The sequence below is a fragment of the Myotis yumanensis genome, unplaced genomic scaffold (genome assembly GCF_028538775.1).
Source record: "Myotis yumanensis isolate MYYU_CA2020_CCGP unplaced genomic scaffold, mMyoYum1.0.hap1 SCAF_7, whole genome shotgun sequence".
NCBI classification, from domain to species: Eukaryota; Metazoa; Chordata; class Mammalia; order Chiroptera; family Vespertilionidae; genus Myotis; species Myotis yumanensis.
This window is the reverse complement of record NW_027223758.1, coordinates 11,899,715-11,907,273: the sequence shown is the minus strand read 5'-3', so window position 1 is coordinate 11,907,273 and position 7,559 is coordinate 11,899,715. Positions and strand designations below refer to the sequence as shown.

General features: G+C 53.3%; 1 long non-coding RNA gene across 1 annotated transcript; it reads left to right on the top strand.

Annotated features, from left to right (window-relative positions):
• Positions 1-444: 444 nt before the first annotated feature.
• LOC139014428 (uncharacterized) lies at positions 445-6,204 on the top strand. The gene is made up of 3 exons (XR_011472228.1): positions 445-490; positions 2,761-2,926; positions 5,356-6,204. It is a non-coding gene; the product is annotated as an uncharacterized lncRNA (long non-coding RNA).
• Positions 6,205-7,559: the final 1,355 nt, after the last annotated feature.

The window sequence follows — 7,559 nt, the reverse complement described above, 5'->3', positions numbered from 1 at the left end:
CCTGGTGGTCTTCCTACGGCCTTCAGAGCCGCTGTCCAGCCCGCTGGAGCCACAGTTAAAAATAAGGCTCACAGCACAGTCCCCTGGGGGACAGCTAGCATGGGGGGAGGAGGGGTTGGCCACGGGAGGAACAAGCTCTGATTGAGTGCCTACTGGGTGCCAGGCGCTTCAGAGGCATTAGCTCACTGAGCCTTGGGAGGGAGGGATCATCATTCCATTTACATGTAGGGAAACTGAGGCAGGGGAGTGCTGCCACTCACAAGTATAAAGTTCCCTGGTGAATTTGTGGCAGTCCTGGCATTCGAATTAAGAATGTTAAGAAGTCGGAGCTCCGTGTGTCATTCTGCTGGGCCCCGAGTCCCTGGAATTGTGCCAGCCTTAGCCAGCTCTCAGAGCAACTCCCACTGAACGCATCCAAAACCTGCTCCTCGCTCTGGCTTCCCAACGGAAGTCCTCATGAAGCTGACATGTTGGAGTTGGGGGCGGAGAGGTAGGTAAACATTAATAGGTAAATTAAATATATTGTGTTTCAGATGGCAGTTAAGTACTAAGGAGAAAAATAAACCAGGCCCAGCCGCTGGGGCTCAGTGGTTGAACATCGACCCAGGTTAGATTCCCGGTCAGGGAGCATGTTGACCCAGAGGTCACTGGTTCGATTCCCAGTCAGGGCACATGTTGACCCAAAGGTCACTGGTTCAATTCCCGGTCAGGGCACATGCTCAGGTTGTGGGCTCGATCGGGGCATGCAAGAGGCAGCTAATCGATGATGTTTCTCTATTGATGTTTCTCTCTCTCTGTCCCTCTCCCTTCCTCTCACTCTAGAAATCAATAAAAACATATTTTAAAAAAATAAACGAATAAACCAGGAGGGAGATGGAGAGCCTCGGAGAGGCACAGATCTAAACGCGGGAGCCAGGGGAGACCTTGTCCAGCAAATATTTGAGGACAGACTTGAGAGACGTGAGGGATTGAGCAATGGGGGTAACTGGAGGAAGAGCATTCCTGGCAGAGGAACAGCAAGTGCAAAGGCCCCGAGGCTGGATTCTGCCTGGCATGTGTGATGATGTGTGATGGCTGGGCAGCCTGAGGGCGGGCCACCTGGGAGGAAGTGAGGGTAGAGACCAGGGGGCAGATTGTGCGGCATCTTGGGCACTACTGGGAGGACCTGGGCTTTTCTCTGGGGTAGATGGGAGCCATGGAAGAGCATGGGAGAGCATGGTCATCTCGGTTCTGAAAGAACATCCGACTCTGTGTGGGAAATAGACTGCCAGGGGCAAAGAGGGAAGGGGACAACCAGAGATGAGGTGACTGCAATGGTCCAGGCAAAGGATGATGGTGACTGAGCCCCGGGGTGGCTGGGAAGGTGGGGAGAAGGCCATGACCCTACCTTCTGGATGGGCTTTGGAGATGGAGCTGACAGGACACACTGCTGGACCACGTGTGATAAAAATCAAAAATCACCATGACTCCGGTCCAGGCTGAGCATCTCCATGCTCGGAGATGCCCGAGCACGATGCCAGCTCCCACGGAGGACGGATGTGGAGCAGCCCCCCACCACCCCCCCCGGGGCCACGTGGGACCTGTGCAAAGACCTTCCCCAATACACGGACCCTGCTTTCTGAAATCCCTCCTGGTTCAGATCGGGGTTTCTCCGCAGGTCTCCCGTTTCATCCTTGCCCTCGAGTCCCTTGTAAGTTGTAGAGAAGCCACCAGGTCCTCTCCCCGCAATCCCTGAAGAGCAGCAGACATTCTGTAGCCCTCACCATGTGCCTGGCAAGATTCTAGCCTTTGCATTTGTGCACTCACTTGGTCATCACAACAATTTGAAATATGGAAACTATTATTACATCTGTCTCATGAATGGAACAACTAAGGCCCAGAGAGGTTAAGTCACTGTCTGGGATCATAAGTGGCAAAGACAGGATTTGACCTCAGACAGTCATGCTCTGAACCACTCTACTGTCTCCTGAGAAGCTCACCATTGACCGTGAGGAGCCAAATTGGGCTTAAGGGATTGGGGTAGAGGGAGAGGGCTCGCATAGCAGGGGCAGTTTTCACTTTCTGAGCACCTGCCCCATGGCTAGGGCTGTACCCTGCTCTTTCCATTCTGCACATCAACTGAAGGGGTGGGTATTATGATGATTGCACCCATTCTACACATGCGGAAACTGAGGCTCAGAGAGAAGTGCCCACGCCCAAAGTCACAGAGCCACGCATGAGGACCCAGGGTTCTGGGGCTCCAGACCTCATTCTGTCCCTTCCTCCACGCTGCCTGTGCTTGTCACCTGCTTCTTGCCTTGGTAGCGAGGGGAGTGCTCAGGGGTTTGAGGGCCAAGATGAGTTCTCCAACTGGCTGACAGAGGATAAGGAAACAGGCTGAGGCTGAGGCTGGAGAGAGGTCATTCAGGAACAGCGCAGCTCTTTGGGCTTGTGAATTCTGTCCAGTGCCAACATTTCTGAGGCCAGCCCCAGGGCCGGCGCGGGGGACACTGAGGCAGGGGCGTGCAGCTGAGTGTGTGAGAGAGAAGGAGCCTCTGGTTGCCTCTGACGGCATAGGAAGTGGTGGCGTTGTCATCAGAGTTCAGATCAAGAGCAGCTCAGGGGATAAGGTGCTCGTGAACCTTTTACCTTGATCAGCCTCTTTCCCGCCCCAAACCTCAGTTTCCACCTCTGTGAAATGGGTTGATAATGCCTGTGATAACCAAAGCTGGGTGCCAAAGGGGTTCCTTTCTTCTTCAACTGTTCGCTACTGTCTTTCAGGACAGGAAGAGCACAGGACCCCGCACATCATAGGTGTTCTGGGGACCCCGAGCCTGCTGGACACATGAAATAAACCCAAGGAACATCTTTGGGCCTTATTTTCTGCACCTGTGGCCTCAATGCTCTCCATCGACATGTACACAGAACCTCTCAACCGCGTGGTGAGGTGAGCACCAAGACCATCTTCACTGTAAGAAGTTGATGCTCAGAGAGATTGTGAGACTTGACCAAGGCCACGGAGCTAGGAGGCGATGAAGCAGGGATTTCCTGACTTCCTCTGCCTCCTTAGCATTAGTTCTTCCATCACAAGGCTGCCATGATAATAGCTTGCGTTTTGTTGAGTGCTTACTCTGTGCCACGCACCAGTCCAGGCACTTGACCTGAATGAGCTAATACTAATCTGGATCTCAAATGTATGAGACAGGTGCTATTTCCTTTCCATTTTATGCACGAAGAAAGCGGTTTAGTAAGTTATACAGGGTCACCGAGCTAGTAGTTTACAAAACCAGGATTCACACTCAGGCTGCCTGGCTCCAGAGTCCATGGTCTCAAACCACAATGCTCTACTTGAGAGACTCAGCAGTGAGTACCAGCGCAGTGCCTGGCTCACAGATGGTGCTTAATAAATTGTTAAACCTCTGAAAAGCATGTAGAGATAAGCAGGGCTTTCCTATTCTAAATCACACGGAGGGCTCGCTTGAGAATTCACAGTTCTTTATTTCCGTCCCTTCCTGTTGGGCCCGTTGGCTAGAGGAGAAGCCGCCCCTGGGCCATTTTACCCCGGTCCCCCTCCCTGTGGAAAAATTCTGTGCCGCATCCAGGGGTCATGGGGCTGCTGGCGAGAGGGCTGGCGAGAGCAGAGTTTGGCCAGGTTATCAGGTTTCGTGGTCAGCCACCTTCGCCCCTGACCAGAGCTGTCTTTCCAAAACAGAACATTTAGTCACCGCCTGTCCCTGTGCTCAGCTGTCCTTGTGCCCCTGAACTCGCTTCCTGCCCACCCGCCCGGGATTTTTCCTAGTATCCTTGTCTCTTACTGACATCTCGTGAGGAGGACCAGAGCCGAGAAAGAGAGTCAAAGAGGAACTGAGAGGCTGAGAGAGAAAGAAAATCGGAGACTCAGACTCTGACAAAGACACAGAGAGAGACCGAAGGAGGAGGCAGCCAGGCAGAGATGGAGAGACCGCGGGAGCCCTGCAGATGCCCTCTGCCCTCCGAGGCTCCTCCGAGGGCGGTGTCCACTCCCTTGGGTCTCCTTCCAATGGGTCTTGACCTTCTCTCCTGGCTGCAGCACCTCCTCCCCCCACTCCTTCCTCTGCCCAGCAGATAACCAACCGGAGATACCCCACCTGTCCTCACCTGCACAATTTCTCACCTAATTCCTGCTCGCCCGCTTCCTCCAGGAAGCCTTCCCTGCTTCCACAGCCCCTCCGCCTACCCCACTGTGCGGTTGTTGATTATTTATAGGTTTGTCTTCTCCACTGGAATGCCAGCTCCTTGAGGGCAGGGGTGGGGTCTGTATTGCTCATCCCTGAACCCAGCACAGTACCTGACATGGTGCTCAATAAATATTGGCTGGATGAAGTACTAAACCAGCTGTTTACATAGCACCTTAAAGAACCTGCCCTGATGGTGCTTTTAGCTGTCTGTTTCCTTGCGTGAGTCATTGATTTAGGGTCTGTGTCCCCTCTGCTCCGGGGAAGGCAGAGTCTATGTCTGTTATGTTTACCCTTGCTTCCCAGGTGCCTGGAACAGAGTAGGTGCTCAGATATTGGTTGAATGAATGCATAAGCTATCTGGAGGTTTGGAATCTTGTGCTTTAATCCCTTTGAACCCAGCTCAAATGCTCCCCATTTGAATCAAACCCGAGTTCTTCCCAAAGCCCAGGAGGGCCTACCTGATGGGGCCCTGCCCCCATCTCCGGGCCAGCCTCTGCCTTTATCTCCGTCCCCTCCCACGGGCACCAGTGTCCTCGTTCCCCGGGGCACTGGGCACGGTAGACACTCTCGGCCCCCTCTGGCCCCACCATAAGTGTGCCAGCAGGGTTGTTGTTTTCTGTGAACAAGACTGCCTGGAACAGCGGAGCACATTTGTACAAACAACCTCAATGTCACCAGTGGACCTTGGTCACTGTGGGACGGTCTCCAAGGTTCACCCGGCCGGCTGCCCAGGGCCTTGCCCCGAGACAGGGTTGGAGTTCTCTCCTCACAAGGGCTGGCTGGGGGGCGGGGGGTGTCGTGGGGGCCCCTGAGTCTGACCTTCACGTTGGGAAAGGGAAGGGATGCAAACAGGTTGTGAGGTCCACCTTCAGGCTCGGACCAGGCCCCGCCTCCTCCAGAAAGCTCCCTTGGCCACCTTCTTTGCTCCTATGCACCCCTGCCCTCTTACTAATTGCTGCTCATATCACATCCTGCTGAAACTCCCCACTGGGCTTGCTCCTCCACTGGACTGTGCTCCGGGTGGGTAAGGCCAACCCCTCCATCCCGGGGTCCCCAGCGGCCAGGCTGTGGGAGGCATCAGCAGATGTGCTGAACGAGTGAGATGATGACGGAACACGCACTTCCTGGCTGGTTCGTATTTACTTCTGTCTCTCTTTAGAATGGGAGCCCGAGGACCTCGCCGCCTTCATCTTTGTTCCCCGGGGCCTAACACAGCTTGACACATCGGCGGCAGCAGGGAATATGTGCGGAAGAAATGGATGAATGAGTCCTTGCCCTCCATCATGTTTGCCTCTTCCACTGTTCGGGGAGCTCTCTGGTGTCAAGGACCACGTCTTATTTGTTTCAAGTGCCTCTGAGTCCAGCATAGGGTTTCCGAAAAGGAAATAGTTGGCAGGTGTTTGTTAGATGAATAAATGGTGGAGGGGTGAAAGGGTAGGTGGATTGATGATGAATGTGGATGGTTGGATGATTGGATAGATGGATGGATGGATGGATGGATGGATGGATGGATGGATGAATGGGTGGATGGATGGACAACTAGCTGGGCACATCAGAAATCAATTTAAGAGCACACACACACACACACACACACGTGTGTGTGTGTGTGTGTAGGCCCTGCTTCAAAAATAAAAATAAAGCCAACATTTGATGAGTGCTTACTGTATACCAGGCCCCATGCTCAGCCTGCAGTGCCACGGCCTGAGATAGTAACTAATGCTGCTCTTTTTTCAGAGGACAAACCTGAGGCTCAGAGAGATAACGTCACTGGCCCCAGGTCACACAGCCAGGAAGTGGAGGAGCCAAGATTCAAGTCAAGATCTGTTTGATTCCAGAACCAAGGCTGCCTTACTGGGCCAGTGGAGCACCCGGGACTCTGGCTTCTTCGGCACTCCCCCTGTGATTCTGACGTGCAGCCTCTGTCGGAGCAGTGAGGTGTGGGGAGAACATCTGGTTTGGGGCGTTCAGGCTCCAGTACTGCCTCGCAGCCTGTTTCCCCATGTGACACCGGGGCGATGGCAGCGCCTGCCCTGGGGGGTTCCGGAGCATGGAGTGATCTAAGTAGAGTGCCTGCGGGGCCGTAAGCACTGGGGGCCGTCCTGCGAGTGTGCTGGCAGTAGCAGCATTGCCACTGGGCTGGGGGCTGATGGCCTTCCCGCTCCTTCTCACAGCTCCCCTGGGTACAGGCATGTCAGCCTCCTACTTCGGAACTTGAGACAAGCTGGAGAAGACCTCTTGGAGCATTCAAGAGCCACAGCATCTGAGTGCAGACGCGACTCTGGAAATACATCTTGCAGGAGTACACGTGTCCACAGACGTGTGGCCAGGTGACCACTACCGTGCAAAAGCCAGTAAGCAAGCCTGATTGTGGTAACAACCGATGTGTATTTAGAGCAGGTTTTCTCAACTCAGACGCATGAAATTTGAGGCCAGATAATTCTTTGCTTTGTGCGTGTGTGGGAGGTGGGGTTGTCTGGCCTGCACTGTAGAGTGTTTAGCAGCATCCCTGGCCTCATCCACTAGATGCTAGTAGTCCTGCCCCCCGCCCCCTCCCCGCCCTTAATTGACAACCAAAAATTGCTCTAGACCAGCGGTTCTCAGCCTATGGGTCGCGACCCCTTTGGCGGTAGAATGACCCTTTCACGGGGGTCGCCTAAGACCATCCTGCATATCAGATGTTTACATTACGATTCATAACAGTAGCAACATTACAGTTATGAAGTAGCAATAAAAACAATTTTATGGTTGGGTCACAACATGAGGAACTGTATTTAAAGGGCCAGAAGGTTGAGAACCACTGCTCCAGACATTGCCAAATGTCTCCTGGGGGACAAAACCACTCCCAGCTGAGAACCTCCGGTTTTGCGCTTGATCTGTGCATGCGTCTTACCCTCGCCACCTCCTCCCAGCCCTCCTCACACCTGGAGATGGATGCTGTCTGTCCTTCCACTATGCAGATGCAGGGACAGGGACGTTAGTGGTCTGACCAAGGTCACGTTGCTGGCATTTTAGCAAAGCCGAGACTCGAACCTGTAATAACCCAGATCTCTCTTTTTCTAGTCGCTTTCTGTGGGTTCCTTGGACTTCATTCACAGTCATGCCTGAGACTAGAGATAATTTCATTTTGTCTCTCCCCATCTGGCTGCCGTGGCACAGTTGAGGACAGAACTTGCATGGCACAAATTATAGCTCCAGTAGATTCTGTGATCTGCACAGAGACTTTCTTTTGGGGAGATAAGTTTGCTCAATTATCGACAATTTGGAAAATATAGTAGAAAGGGGGAAAAAAATGAAATTTGTTACTGGACTGCCCACTAAGGCCAACTTGCTAGCAGTTTTGTCCTCTGAGTAGCTTTCTCTGCT